Source organism: Protopterus annectens, chromosome 1.part1 (assembly GCF_019279795.1).
Source record: "Protopterus annectens isolate FY-2018-M chromosome 1.part1, PAN1.0, whole genome shotgun sequence".
NCBI classification, from domain to species: Eukaryota; Metazoa; Chordata; order Ceratodontiformes; family Protopteridae; genus Protopterus; species Protopterus annectens.
This window is the reverse complement of record NC_056726.1, coordinates 503,177,995-503,193,726: the sequence shown is the minus strand read 5'-3', so window position 1 is coordinate 503,193,726 and position 15,732 is coordinate 503,177,995.

Here is a 15,732-nt window from a genome sequence, read left to right as displayed (position 1 = left end):
TACACAATGCAAATGAATTTGTTTAGTTTTGAAAATATTATCAACTAACTTATTTTGAGTAATTTTAACTACCCTTCAGTACAATGGGACACCTATACTGCCAATGTAGTGCATGTCCAAAAATGTTTAGACTTAATAAACAAATATTATCTTCACCAGCTGGTAAATTAATCTACTAGAGGGCACAGCATTTTTGATCTGATTATTGAAAATATGGCTGACTTTTGTGCTACCCCAGTGTTTCCTTCCTCAGTGAAGTCTGAACATAAACTTGTGAGCTTCTACTTTAAACTCCCCCAAACTCCTACAACAAACCCCTCTGAATGTAAGGACTGCAGACATGATAATCTCAAACTACTAAGTGATTAAATATCAAAATTCAATTATGCCTGCACCTCTACAGATTTCTATATAGCAACAAGCTTCATTATGGAATTCTACACTCATTTTAAAAAATGCTTAAAACTAGCACTCCCTGTTATAGCGAGGAATCATGGGAAATTCAAAAACAAACCACCTTGGTGGTCCACCACCATAAATAAACTATACAACAAAAGACAGAGAAAGTGCTTGAATTGTTTAGTAGATCCAAAGCCCAACTTCTCAAGGATACTATCTAAAGCATTATAAAAATAAATAAATGAAAAGGAAGAACACTAACAGGTCCACTAAAGGAGCCCATGACCTTAGGCTGGCCTCTGAAGCCAAAGATAATTATAAATCTATCTTTAGTGATGTTTGAAAATTAAAAAGCAGTACCCTACATTGCTTATAATCTATTCATAATGGGGTTAGTCTGACCCAATTAATATTGCCAATATCCTTGTGCTGACTTAACCTATGAGACTTCTATTCAATGCCCCAAAATATCTGAAAACCTTACACCCCTAATTATGTCTAAAGCTTGTGAAACCTGACATTATATATATGGTTGCTTAATTAATGTGTTAAATACACCCCTGCATGCATACTACTCAAACTGATTAATTTAAGTTTAGCTACTGGTCTTATTCCTGATGAGTGAAGCTCATCAGTGGTAATACTTTCCATTAGAGTGGCCATTCAACTGACCCATGTAATTACAGATCTATCAGCCTTACAAGCCTCATCAACCAAGCCACGAAATGTATTATAATTGACCTCATAAACTGTGATATCAAGCGTCTTGTCGATTTAATCTAGTAAATTTCTTCAAAAGGATATGGAGGGTGTCTATATGGTGGCCATGTAGTGCACATGGAATATCTTGACATAGTTAAGACTTTTGACACCAGTACCCATGCTGGCATAAAACAAAAGCTATATGCATTAAAAATCAACTCATATGTGGCAAGCTGGATATCAAAACGGCAAGACACAACCCACACAGTGTGAATTGCAAATGCCTCATCAGAATGTATGAAAGTGAGCAGTAATGTTTCTCAGGGCTTGCTGAGACCTATCCTTTTTGGTATTTACTTCTCAGATCTCCAAGCAGAGAACCAAGACCTCTGGCTTGTAAAGTTTGCAGATGACTGCAAACTGGGGACTGTTGTTAAGTCACCCTGTGACAGCCAAACCCTTGAAAATGAACTCACCATAGTATACTCTTGTTCTTCTAAAAATGGGTCCAAATTAAATGCTAAAAAGTGTAGTATCGCCATCATTTCTGGTAGACAATCCCTCTTCTCATCATATTCTGTAGACAACATACCTCAATACAAAATGAAAATGTAGTTAGGGACCTAGTTACTTTGTTTTAGAGCACACTCTGTTTTGACCATCAAGTAACAATGGTTTTCATTAAATCCTTTTATTTAGCCCAGCTCACTGCCAAAGTAATATCATCAAGGTCTGAAAAGGCAGGCAGTCTCTTATATTCAGTATTGATAAGTCCATTTATGAAGCAGAACACCCTTTGAGATACATCTCAATAAACATATCAAATAATTAGAAAGAGCCCAAAGGTTACTAACCAAAAAAAATCACAGTCCTAAAGTTTCTGAGCTATGGAAATTCAAGCCCTTTATTCAGTGTCTTATAGACCTTTGAAGGGAGAACTTTGTTTTGTTTACATTGGATTCAGAGACCCAGCTGTCCTAGACTTCCTGTTTCTTCACAAGTCCAATATCTCCAAAAATACTAGAATCAGGGACATAAATTTTCACCAACAGATAAATATGATATGATAAAGGGGCAGGCTGTTTATTTATTTAGTTAACATTTGTTTACTGGGAAAGTTCAACTTGAAACAAAGTCAATTTTTAGTGGAGGCCCAGGGAGAGATGCTCCAGATGCATGTCTTTGACCTATAACCTATAACCCTCCCAAATCTCTGGAATATACTTGCCTACATGATAAGCAGTGTGACTTATTGGTGGATGGGTATCCACAAATTTATGCTAGGACTGACTGGTATGTCCCTCCTGCAAAAAGGAGATGCTGCCTGAGGGAGAGTACCGACAAAGTAAGAATGGTCATGAGACAACTTTGTGGCTCTGGAATATCTATGAATATATGAATCTATCATTAAATTTTGTTTGTAATTACTGTACAATACTGAATAATTACAAAGTTGTATTGTTCATGTGATTGGCCTAGTCTGAATGTGTTAGTATGTTTTCTGACGTTATATGTAATGCAAGGTAAAAATGTGGAGCCTTTAATGTAGTGTAATTTTCTACCTCTTTGCCTAGACTGTTTCAATAATGTACTGTTTCAATAAAGTACTACTGTTAACTAGAATCAGATGGTCAAAGCTTGCCCTTACACAAAGGCAGAAATTGTGCTCTTTTTCCTAAGAGTAAAGCAGTACACATTTGTTACTTTTTGGCAAAAATAAAACATTTTAACTGTGTTATCCTTGTAGAAACTTCAGCTTCTGGGACATAGAACAATGGGGATATCATATATTTGAGAAAAGAATTTGAAAAATCTAGAAGAAAGAGTTTTGAATAAGTTAGAAAACTGGACATGGCTGCAAGTAATGGCAATGTTGCACACTTGACTGTAAGATTTAAACCTGGAAAGAAAATGATTAAATACTATCACAGTTGTTTTACTGCTAACATTATAGAAGCTTCAGAGGAAAGATGCCCATTTAAGTATTTTGGAGCATAGACTGATATATAGGTTCAAAGGTAAATACCAGGTTATTAGCCTGCAGACTATTATAAGCCTAGTCAATAACCAATGGACAGATTCAAAGCCTGTGTCTTGTATTTGTGAGGTGAAGACCTTAACCATTATGACAAGTCTCTTCCTAAATAAATTGGCAGTTTAAGAAAGCATGTTAAGCTGTAAAAATCAGGTAAGATTCCTACTGACTAGGAGGATAACTTGCAAAAGTGTCTTTTAAATCCAAAGCCAAGTCTATATATAAAATATTTGAAGTGTAATTCTTGTATCAGGTAGACTAATGAATCTGCCACTGGGGATGTTGCACATGATAAAAAATTAGCCCACTATTGTAATTATAAAGAAATTTTGCAATAAATTGTTTTAATTTGCTGTGTGGAATAAATAGTAATAGTACTCAGAATCTTCTGACTAATAAAACAACTTACAAAACATGGATGCAACAGCTTCTAAGAATGCATTTGAAATTGGAAAAACATAGGCAGCTGCACATAAAATTGCTGGATTTACATGGGCAAATAAGAAAACTTTCTAGTTGAAAGAAAAGTGTGTGAATAACCAATATAATATCAGATACCTTACAAAGGAATGGTTTGTATAAGAAATACATTTTCAGGTGTCTTATAGATGTAATAAAGATAGTCATTAGCAGGACTGCAACATAAAAAAGACAAACATGACTGTGGCATTTTTGGTCACATTGAAAAAAGTCAACATAAAGAAAGCATAGCTACAAAAAACAAATATGAAAGGTTTCATTGAAACAACCTTGTCCTATAATTCATTTACCTGGCAGGGGGAGGAGGTAGACCACTATGAAAAGACATATTCATTGCATAGCTTGATGAGAATGGACAACTCCAGTGTGTTATGTGTGATGTACAGCAAAAACAAATTCAGAAAAACATTGTTTGAAGTTGACCATACTGCAATATAATAGTGGTAACATACACAAAATATGCAAAGTTGCGGAAAATTGAACTTGAAGAATGTAAGCTTGTTTGTAAAGCATGCACAGTGTAAGAAAAGGTCTATCCAAGTTACAGCTGCTCTTAAATACTGAGTAAATAATTTATCTTTAATAACTTCGATAGTTTATGATTCAGACATGTTAAGAGCAGGCGGTGCCTCCACAGACCCTGGAAATTACCGCCCCATTAGCTTGACAAGCCTTATCTGCAAAGCCATGGAGAGGATCATAATGGAACTCATAAATAAAGACATAGGGAACTTGCAGACTTTGGATCCAACCCAGTTTGGCTTTGTCAAAGGCAGATCCTGCCTCTTAAATTTGGTTGACTTTTTCGAGACAGTCACCAAGGCCATTGATGAGGGAAAGGCAGTCCATACAGCCTACCTCGACCTGGCAAAGGCCTTCGACACAATACCCCACTCAGGTATCATCGAAAAACTCATTAGCTTGAATGTAAACCCATACATCACAAGATGGGTTGCAAACTGGCTAAGTGACAGAACCCACAGGGTCAGAGTTGCTGGAGCCATGTCAGACTCAAAGCCTGTCACAAGTGGTGTCCCACAGGGCTCAGTCCTGGGTCCACTCTTGTTCGGCATCTACTTTTCTGAAGTACAAGCAAACACAGGAGGGTTATGGCTGACAAAGTTTGCAGATGACTGCAAACTGGGCCATAGTCGAAAACACATCTGACACAGATATCCTCCAGAAGGGCCTCACAGAAACGGATAACTGGTGCCAGAGCCATGGCCTGAAGTTAAACGCCAAAAATGCATAGTCATACCCTTCGAAAAACAAGGTTACGCCTAGCTACTATATAGGTGGCAATCCACTGAGCACAGAAAAGTCATCAGGGATCTGGGGACCCAGGTTGACAGTAGCCTTTCGTTTGACACTCATGTTGCTAAAGTAGTTAGGAAAACCTTCTATATCGCCCACCTGATCATGAAGGGATTCACATCTAGATCAAGGGAGGTCATCTTCCCCCTGTACTCATCACTCATTAGACCTATGATTGAGTACAATGCCCCATTCAGAATGTATCTGACCAGACACCTGCTGCAGCTTGAAAGGCCCCAGAAGTTCCTCACCAAAAGGATAAAGAGTCTCAAAAATATGTGTTATGCTGCCCGACTGAAAGAACTCCAGCTCTATTCAGTCTCATACCGCTTGCTCAGAGGTGACCTGTGCCTGACATATAAGGCCATGTCAAACCCAGATTTGATGAATATGCTTCACCTCAAAAAATCTAGATCCCTCAGAACCACAAGGGCGGGAGACTTAAACCTTGACACGGTTATAAATAGAACATGCTGGAGGGACAGATTCATCACCCAGAGACTCCCTATGCTGTGGAACAAAATCCCGGTACATGTGAGGCAGAGCACCTCTCTGGCCTTGTTCAAGAGGAATCTTGACCAATGGATGGGAGATCGCAGATATACCCCAGGGATTACTTCAGTGTCACTGCTTGACAGAGGCACAGCAAAATGATAGGCATAGTTTTTATTCAAACTAAAGGGGTGGTGAAAGCCACATAACTATGGGCTAGGCTTATAAATGCCCTTGGGCAGATAGCCTAGTATGAACCTATGAACCTATGAACCTATAAGATAAGGCTGATTAAAATGCATATAGACAGAAATTATTAAGTCACTTGCCTAAGACAAAGCAAAACATTTGTATAGACTGATATTCTGATTTTGTAAGAGTCTATCCCCTGGACTTACTAATCTTCCATGAGGACTAATCTAGTCCTGCACAGAAGTGGCAGTTTAAGAGGAGGATGGCAGCGCACCATGCATATTAATGAAGATGCGGTTCCTGAGCTCCAAATCCTACACAGAGCGTGGACAAGTGTAGGGGGTGTGTCTGAGAGCAGAGCTCTCAGAATAAACATGCCGCTGCAAAGTAGAACAGAAGAAAGTGTAAATAAATGAGTGAGACTGCACATACGTGTCTGCATATCCCCACCAACAGTCCCCATGTGTTCAGCAGCAGTACATTTAAATAAAACTGAGACCCTTTCATTTTATTTTTTTAAAACCCTGAGTACAGATAACCGTAGGTGCGTGGGGTGCCCATCACTTAGCTATGGTTAAAGCAGCTGAAAAGGCTGAAGAGGATAACAAGGAATAATTCCCGGTTCGAGTCCCACTGCAGCACATATAATTTTCCATGTGAAATCTGTATATGAACATATTTTTGCATCTTTTGCCATATAACCTACATAATAACATTTAAATGTGAACTGGAGTACTGCATTAAATACACATGTAAAGTGTCAGTGTCATAATGAATAAGGCACTAGTAAGCAGGTTTAAGCACAGATAAGCAGTAGTAAGCGTGTTTAAGTACGTTTGCGCAGGGGTAAGCACTGCCTACACAGATTAAGCAAAGTAGAAGCTAACTGAGTGTAAGAAACTGTAACCAGAGGTTAGCAGTGCTTACCATCGTGCAAACCATGCACACCTGCTTATAACTGCTTTAAAGTGCCTTAAACACTCTGTAACCAATGGACAATGTTCTGCCCAGCAACAAAATAAACTGCCTCTGCAAGGCTGAAACTCATGACCCTGCACACTATAGTCACAGTAGTTAACCACTAAGCCATCATAGCAATAGATATGAATGAGGTATCAGCAAACTAATCCTCACCACAGGAAAATCAAACCAAACATGTGAAATGAATCCATGTACAGTGTGATGTTGTATAACCTGCCACAGAACATAAATATGTGAACTGGAGTACTGCAGTAAGCATAGATTTGAGGTGTTATTGTAATAAAGTGGAGAAGTCCCCAGGTCCCCATACAGTGTATGTACACATGAATCACAGATACCAGACACATACATAACCTGTAATGAAGAATAAATCATTGCCAAATGGCAAATATAGTGCTAATTAACTATTAAGCAATGCTAACTGCAGCACAGCTCAAGTTAGAAAGTGTAAGCAATGTGTAGGGGAGCCAATTCAATCTGCCTAGTGGTATACCTCGTCAAGCAGTGCCATCCTTATGTAAGCAGGTCTGCCCATAACGTAGCCTTTTCAAAACTGGCCAATCATGGGGAAGTGTGGAAAAATGGGCGTATTTAAACCCCACAAGTGGGAATACTTCCCATAACTGGTTGTATCTTCCTACTGCAGGCAGAATGGCTGCTGTGGGTGAAGGCACACGATTTAGAGCTCAGCGCGGGTACATCCAGGTGTCAAAAATCATGGTATGGCTCCTGGTAAAACACCACAATCAGAGACTACTGCAGGGCCATTACCAGGGCTCGCAGTATAAAACAGAGGCCTGGGACAGTCTTGCCCATGACCTCACCAGTGCCACAGGTATCCCCCGGACTGGTGAGCAGGTCAGGCACCACCATGCTGACCTGAAGCGGTGGATGGGGGGATGTACTGGAACAATGGATCCAGGGGTCTTGGCAGGTGCCCAATGCCCCAGTAAGTACTCATTTTACTAAGTAGTAAATAATTGCCTAGCTTGTGTATACTATGGATAGGTATGGCTAAGTATCACTGCATTTCTCTGACAGCTGCAGATGAGTGGGCTGTGAACCAGCAAGCCCATGATGCTAGGCTGCAAAGGCTGCATTGCGAGGCAGGTTAGTAATCAGTCTGCATGTGCTGTCATAGCAAATAAATATAAGAGCCTTAGAAAGTGTTGTACCAGTAGAAATAAATGTGTAATAGTCTGTGAATAAAGGAATAACCCCTGGAGTGCTGATTTTTACTCTTCTCTCATATGTTGGTGATCTGTTCCATACTATAAATAGTACTGTTGTATCATAAGCAGTGACACCCACACCATGGTATGCAGATAAAATGGGTAATAAAGTTCTGCATAACAATGTTGGAAGTACCAAGAGGTCAGTCATACTGTACAAGTTAGGGAGACTTAGATAGAAAACAGTCAAAAACTTTACATCAATTCCCTGATAGCACAGTGTACTGTGATGTTAGCTATAATACTGTGTCATACACAGCAGGGGTTTGAATCCTGGGAGTGCTACTAAGTTGTATTCATAATCATACTCCAGAACTGTACAGATTTTGATACAATGTTCAGATAGAAAGCTGTATGCATAATTACACCCAACAACAGTACAGAATTTGCTAGAATGTTCAAATTGTAAGTTGTATGCATATTCATACACCACAACTGTTCCAATCTGTCCAGATAAATGGCCCATATCACCAGCTTGGTACCCTGTTCCCATGAAAATCTAGTGTGATGATCCAAGAAATGTAGGCAGCTGTCAATGAAATATAACTGATAGTCAAACTTGTACATAGTCAGAGAATGTATATGGAAACAAACCTGTCATTCTAGCACCTAACCCAAAGTGTATGACAGCAATTCTCAACATATGTTGCATTAACACCTGCAGCATGTCACACCTGTATGTAAGACACATATCAAGTATATAATCATTTATAAACATACCAGTGTACAATATAAGGCCATTTTGCAGTGTAATAATACATGTAAGGGAAAGGCCACTGCAGTGACTAAGAATGTTGTGAAAACTACAAGGATATATTAGTTGTTAATTGAACTCTCTCTTTCACCCCTACCATATTGCATAATAACCCAATGACACTCCTCAGCTGGTATGTGTACACTCCAAACTTTTGTTGGAGCATATGTCATAATGGTTTATAAATATTCACATTTGTTTCTATGCATGTGCCATGTTAAAATACACCCATATTGGTGGCCTGTTGCCATCAATGAAACCTGCATGCTCCTGTAATGGCTACTGTTGTTCCATATATGCATGTGTTCCGCTTGCTCTGCAACTGTGTTAAATCTGGTATGTTGGGTTAATGGGAATACCTATGCATGCTGTTATAACTAATCCTGAATGCTGTTGACTGTAACTAACCCATATCTGTCATAAACCTGTGACAAAACAGCTCATATGGGTAGGCTTGTCCCAGGGGACCCACCTGTCCCACCTCAGCTGGCCATGGCACCGGGCACCAGCACATCTGGGGCCCAACCTGGGATCTCCTCCTCTGTGGGCCCTGCGCCACCATCGGGTGGAACCGCTGCAGGGGATGGGGCTCACCCCACCTCGAAACAGGTGCGGAGGGGGACCTGTCACCCATCAACAGGTCCAGGCTGTGGTGCATAGGGAGCTCGATCTGGAATATTGAGAGTGGCTACACCAGCGTGAGGGTTGTGTGGTGCTATTAGAGGGTGAGCCTGCCCCTCTTACACAGCCCCCAGCACAGCCACCTTCAGGGTCATGAAGGTGCAGTGGTGACTGCCCATGGGTGGGGACCTCAGTCCCACTGTTTCCAGTTGGGGGCTCATGGGCTTGTGACTTCCAAACACCCCTTCCCGTCCATGGTATTTACCCCTCACATGTGTCATATACCGGCCCTGTATGTGTCTTGTGTGTCTTGTCTGTTAACCTACCCAACCTACCTTCCCAAATATACCTACTACCCCCCAACATCCGACTCTCACCTAAAAAAAGGGCAATCTGTTCCCACAAAAAAATCTCACCCCATACATAGCTGTCCATTTCACACACATGTCCACTGGACACATGTAATCTGGTCTAATTGGCATCACAATGAATATATGTTTTCCTCACCCCTCTCCTAGAGGTTTGAGGGTCCAAATGTACCTGCAAATATAGTGTATATGCACAGCTATTGCTGTAGAAGAAATGGGCAGCTATGGACCTTTCCTATACCCGTTCTGCACATGCCTAGCTATCTTCCCTACTGTCTTTCCCTCTTTTTGCCCCATTTTTCACCACTTTCCTATCAACTCCTTTTTCTTTTCTTTTAAAGGAATTAGTGCGGGGGTAAGCGGCAGTAAGCACTGTTAAGCAGCGGTAAGCGGGTTTCCATGGGTTTGCACGGGGGTAAGCTATGCCTACACAGGTTGAGAAATCTGAAGCTAACTGACTGTAAATAAACATAAGAGGAGGTTGGCAGTGCTTACCATTGTGCAAACCCGCTTACAACTGCTTAAAAGTGCCTTAATCACTCTGTAGCCAATGTCCCTTGTTCTGCCCAGCAAAAAATAAACTGCCTCTCCAAGGCTCGAACCCAGGACCCTGCATTCCATATGCAAAATTATTTACCACTAAACGATGGCAGATATACGTAACCTGAAGTTTTCACAAACATATCATGCAGCAAAATCAGTCAACAGTACAGGAAATCTATTAATATCATACCACACAACCTATTAATGCAAGAAGTCTGGACAAAGTATGCCACACTGTGGGGCCAAAATAGGGATACATGTCAACTAATGCTCTAATACACTTAAAATGCTGCTAGTTACACAGTTATACATATTAGAACACATATGTAGAAGGAGATGAAGTCTGAAGCACAAAAGTGTTGGCACTAGTTACTGACTTCAATGCTGCAATCATCCATGACAATTGCCAAGTGAATGAGGAACAGGCCAAAATATGAATCGAACATGCATGGACATATGGATAGATATATGTCTGTAATTGTAGACAGATAGACAGCTATATGTAGATATATATATATATTAATGCATGACTCACAAATAATCATATAACATCAATTGTATATAGAGACATACATATGTTCACACACACACACACACACACACACATATATATATATATATATATATATATATATATATATATATACATACACAGATGTATATATATATATATATATATATATATATATATATATATATATATATATATATAGATATATATATATATATATATATATATATATATATATATATATAGATATAGCCATATGAGATATATATAGGTACATACACATATACACACACAAAAGGTATCAGTAGCCATACATATGTAGAAGTAGTGTGGAAGTACTGGGTGCAAAGTATGTCCTTCAGTCACAAGCCCTTTAACTACCATCTGTGAAATGTGTAGTGTGGCAACCATTCCCACAAATGAGAATACTGACATTAAACATATACCCACCCACAATTCAAAGGATATGACATGACACACAGGTATGCATACACAGATAACCTTGTGTACTATACAATAATGTATGCCAGTACTTACACCACATAAGGTTTGAAATATATAATCAGTGATGAATGCAAGGCCCACACAAAACAGTAGATGCAAGCAATGCATATATATATATACCATACTATGCTGTCCAGGCCAAGGCCTTCAATTAGTACAACAGTAGAAACAGGATTTGCCTTCAGGACACGTAACAATCAATAATTACAGATGTAGTTCAGCAGCCTCCAATTACACCCTGTAGTCAAGCCCTAGGGGGAAAAGTAGCACTTGTGTTAATGTCACAGTATCTTGTACATAACATTGCTTAACCTAACATCTAACTGTCACACTGAATGACCCTCATCTTAACAGTTATATCCCTGAAAAGGTGTCATAGCCAAGGTTAATGGCATAGAACCCCCACCCCATAAAAGGCTGTACAAGGGCAAGGAACACTGTGTACCACACACTTACTTCTGGAATGTACAAGGGCACATATGTGTTCTCCAGCTGTTGCCCCCATATAAATGGACTTGGCCCAACAGTTAGTGTGGGAGTCCATGACATGACTGGGATGACAGCAGCTAGCTAGCAGTATATAATGATAGGCCATTGCCTAATAACCCTTCCTGTATCACAGCAGGAGAAAGACTGGCATATATGTGGAGGACAGAGGCAGGAACATAGGGCCATATTTGCATTATTGCTGTTACACACCCTGGAAATTGCTGGTGTTACAGGATTTATTGCAGCATACCCTTATGCAGGAATACAACATTGAAATACAACTGGATGGAGCCATGTACTGATAGCACTCAACAGACAGAATGCCACAGATATATCTGGGACAATACCTGTGTGGTGCACAGACAAAACCTAACAGCCAGTCCCCCTGATATCATATGGATAGGCCCACATTTGAGAGCTATGCAGACAGACAACATTCCATGAAAAAGCACCATGTACACAGAAACCTTGTAAGAACAGCAAGATACAATGCACACAACAAAACTACTCATGCTGTCTGTATGTCTGGAGCCTTACCCAAATGTGGTTTTGGCCTGTGTCTGCAGGTTCTGCTTTAAGAGGTATTGCGACCTGTTGTCTGTAACACTGATGTCCACACACAGGAAGGATGTCATCCATACTGGAAAGGTGAAGGAACAATGCCCAAAGAAGGCAGCAATTTAAAGTACATGGTTGCTATGACAGTGGTTATGTGAAGTACTACACAGCAGGCTGCATGCAATTAACAACTGGTGGACACTGACTGGTGCAGATGCCACCACCTGATCATATGCAATACCAACAAAAGCATGCTGCAATCTATTCATACCAGCTCAATCACTCTATTGGAGAGAGAGAGAGCGAGAGAGAGAGAAGAGAAGAGAAGAGAAGAGAAGAGAAGAGAAGAGAAGAGAAGAGAAGAGAAGAAGAGAGAGACAGAGAGAGAGACTGAGAGAATAAAAGAAAAACTTCAAGAGTATATGGCATAGAATAATAGGATGTATAATGTGAAAGGATGTATATGTGCCATCAGTACTTGTTCCTGTAATGATGTTCTGCTCAACAACTACACTGGACAGTAGTGTCAGTCCTTGTGGGCAGTGGGACATACCTGTCAAATGTGCAGATCAGCAGTGAATGGCAAAGATGTGACCCATGATATCTGTGTTCTGTTAATTACTGTGGCCAATGGCTGATGGGGGTATTAATATTGCCATGATAGACATAGGTGAGAGACCACAGCACCTGCAGGACAGTCATGTTAAAGTGTAGCATAGCATGCCCAACTGCCATAGCAGTATAATATGCTTATCTAAAGTTTGTCACCATATATACCCCCCTAATGTTCATCTGTGTTCACATGTGACATCTGTCTGTGTTGCAGCATGGCAGAACAGTTCAGCTGTGAAGTAAAGAGAGTTATATGAGTGTGGTCCAGATGTTCGTATGCACCCCACATACAGATACATATATGTGTGATACATATTCATAGCTGTGTAAGTCTACAGAACCTCGGACAGTTATACATTTATATAGGTATATAAACAACACATAATGATATCTACACATATATGCACATATGTATATATATATATATATATATATATATATATATATATATATATATATAGATATATATATATATAGATATATATGTATACAGACATATATATATATATATATATATATATATATATATATATATATATGTGTGTGTGTGTGTGTGTGTGTGTGTGTGTGTGTGTGGGTATGTATGTATATATATATATATATATATATATATATATATATATATATATACGGGTCCCCTTCACATGGCTGACAGTTCATATAATCGACACTCATTTGGTCGACAGTTCATTTGGTCGACAAGCAGATTTGCCCCCTTCCCCAATGTTGTGCAACCCTGGAGTTGATATATATAGTTAGGGGGGGGTGTCAACCAAATAAACTGTCAACCATATGAACTGTCGACCATGTCAGGTAGACCCATATATATATATATATATACATATATATATTTATGTCAATACATGTCCCCTGCTAAGACATGTGTGAGAGAACATCACACATCAATACACAACATACCTACACACCAGTACATGGCTGCAAGATGGAGTGTGGACTGTGGTGTGTAACCCATGTTGGAACACATCACAATTGTTTGAGAAGGTGGGATATATATGTTGATGAAGGGTATTAGGCACATATTAGTATGTAGGGCTGGTTTAGTGACAAATAAGAGCATACAGGGCTGGTATATGACATGTGGTGGTTAAACACTGTGGATGGGTAGTTACATTTGGAATGTGGAGGTCATTGAGCCCCCACATGGGAACAAAGGGAACATGGTGGCCACCCATGTACGGTCACGACAGCATTTACATGGAAATAAAAGTGCCTGGGCTGTGGGCTGGGCAGGAGGAACATGCATGTCGAACCTTGTGTATGTGTACTGCATGCCTCCAGATGATGTATCACATACCCCATGTCTCTTTGGAGCTCCCTATGCACAAGACCCTGGACCTAACTGGTTGACAGACATATATCTGTGTGTGCTCCATGGTGGGGGGGACACCATCCCTTGAGGCGGTTCCACATGAAGGTAGTGACGGAACAGTAAATAATGAGGTTCCATGGTGGGTCACAGATGTGATGCGGACTGGGAACATGTGCACATTAGGTGGGAGTGGTGTTTCTGCTGGCAAATAACCACTACACATACTGGTGTGTAACTGTCATGGAACATATGTGGGTTGTAATAGTCCACACAATCACAGAACATGTCCAACAATATCACAGAATGGCAGATGTGTAGCAATCACATAGCAGGCATACCACATGCATATGTGGAAACATAGTGGTAGTGACAATGGCATGCAGGTGAAATACTGTGTAACAGCCCAGCAACTTTAGTGTCCCCACAGGGAGCATGTCTATAAACACATAGCAGAAATTGTTGTACAATACAATATATGACCCAATGATACATATACCGGAGACATACCACTAGCGTTGTGTAAATATTAAGTTGGAGCTGATATGGTGGCAAGAGATTGATATGTGTATTGTATTATGGTAAACTTGCCATATGAGTTGCTTAGACATATTTCCATCATTATGTCTTTCAGGGAGTATGGCTCATCTGAGGAATCCCGCCTACAGTGCCGTTGCGGATGAAATTATAATCACCAGCATCATCCAGAACTACCAGCTGTTGTTCTCATGGACAAGCCAGGACCAGTAGGTGTGAACAGCCATGTGGAATGTTGTGGTCTGCAGGGTGAATGAGGTGGGGATGCACAGCCGTACATATGAGCAGGTTCGCCACCATTGTAGTGACCTGCTCTGCCATGTACATCACCATGCCGCTGCCATGCGGGGTGACCACCTTGCAACAGGGTGGGCCATAACATCCATCATGCCTTCACCAGAGTGGAAGAACTGCTCATGATCCTGGTAGCACCTGCCCGCCCACAAGAGCTTCAGACTTATACAGTCATGGAGGTGGGTGCTACACATACACCAGACATGGAGCATGCAGGTAAGGTTCCAGGGCATATCAGTAGACTACTGTATTGTATGCATCTGTACAGGAAGATCATGCATATGTGAGATGTGGGGTCTGTTGCTGTGTAGTACTGATAAGCAGTAATGCATAATCTGTAGTACTGTGGACTTCAGCTGTTGTTGTACTGTAATATTGCAGCCACCCTCTAGCAATGCCACAGCTGTGGCCACTGACATCAACTCTATCTCATCTCAATGTAGGTACCTCTGGGATACCAGCAAGGCAGCGGCCAGATGCCGGTGAGTATGGTTTAAGGTTATGCTTGGTAATTCACTGTGCATGTCATAGCTAAGGTGTAGGCCATGTACACATCTAACACACCTACCCATAATGCATGCTGTACATTTGCACTGACAGAGCACACACATCACTAATGGGGTTACCAGCCTCAAACACATGCAATACACATTCCATCTCAGACTACTGTGGCTACACTCCAGTGCACATTGCCCAGGCGCAGCTGACATCTGCCCAACATACACAGCTATGTCATACACAGAGCAGTTGAACATGCTACACATAAAGACATCCCACTCCCTCTGCA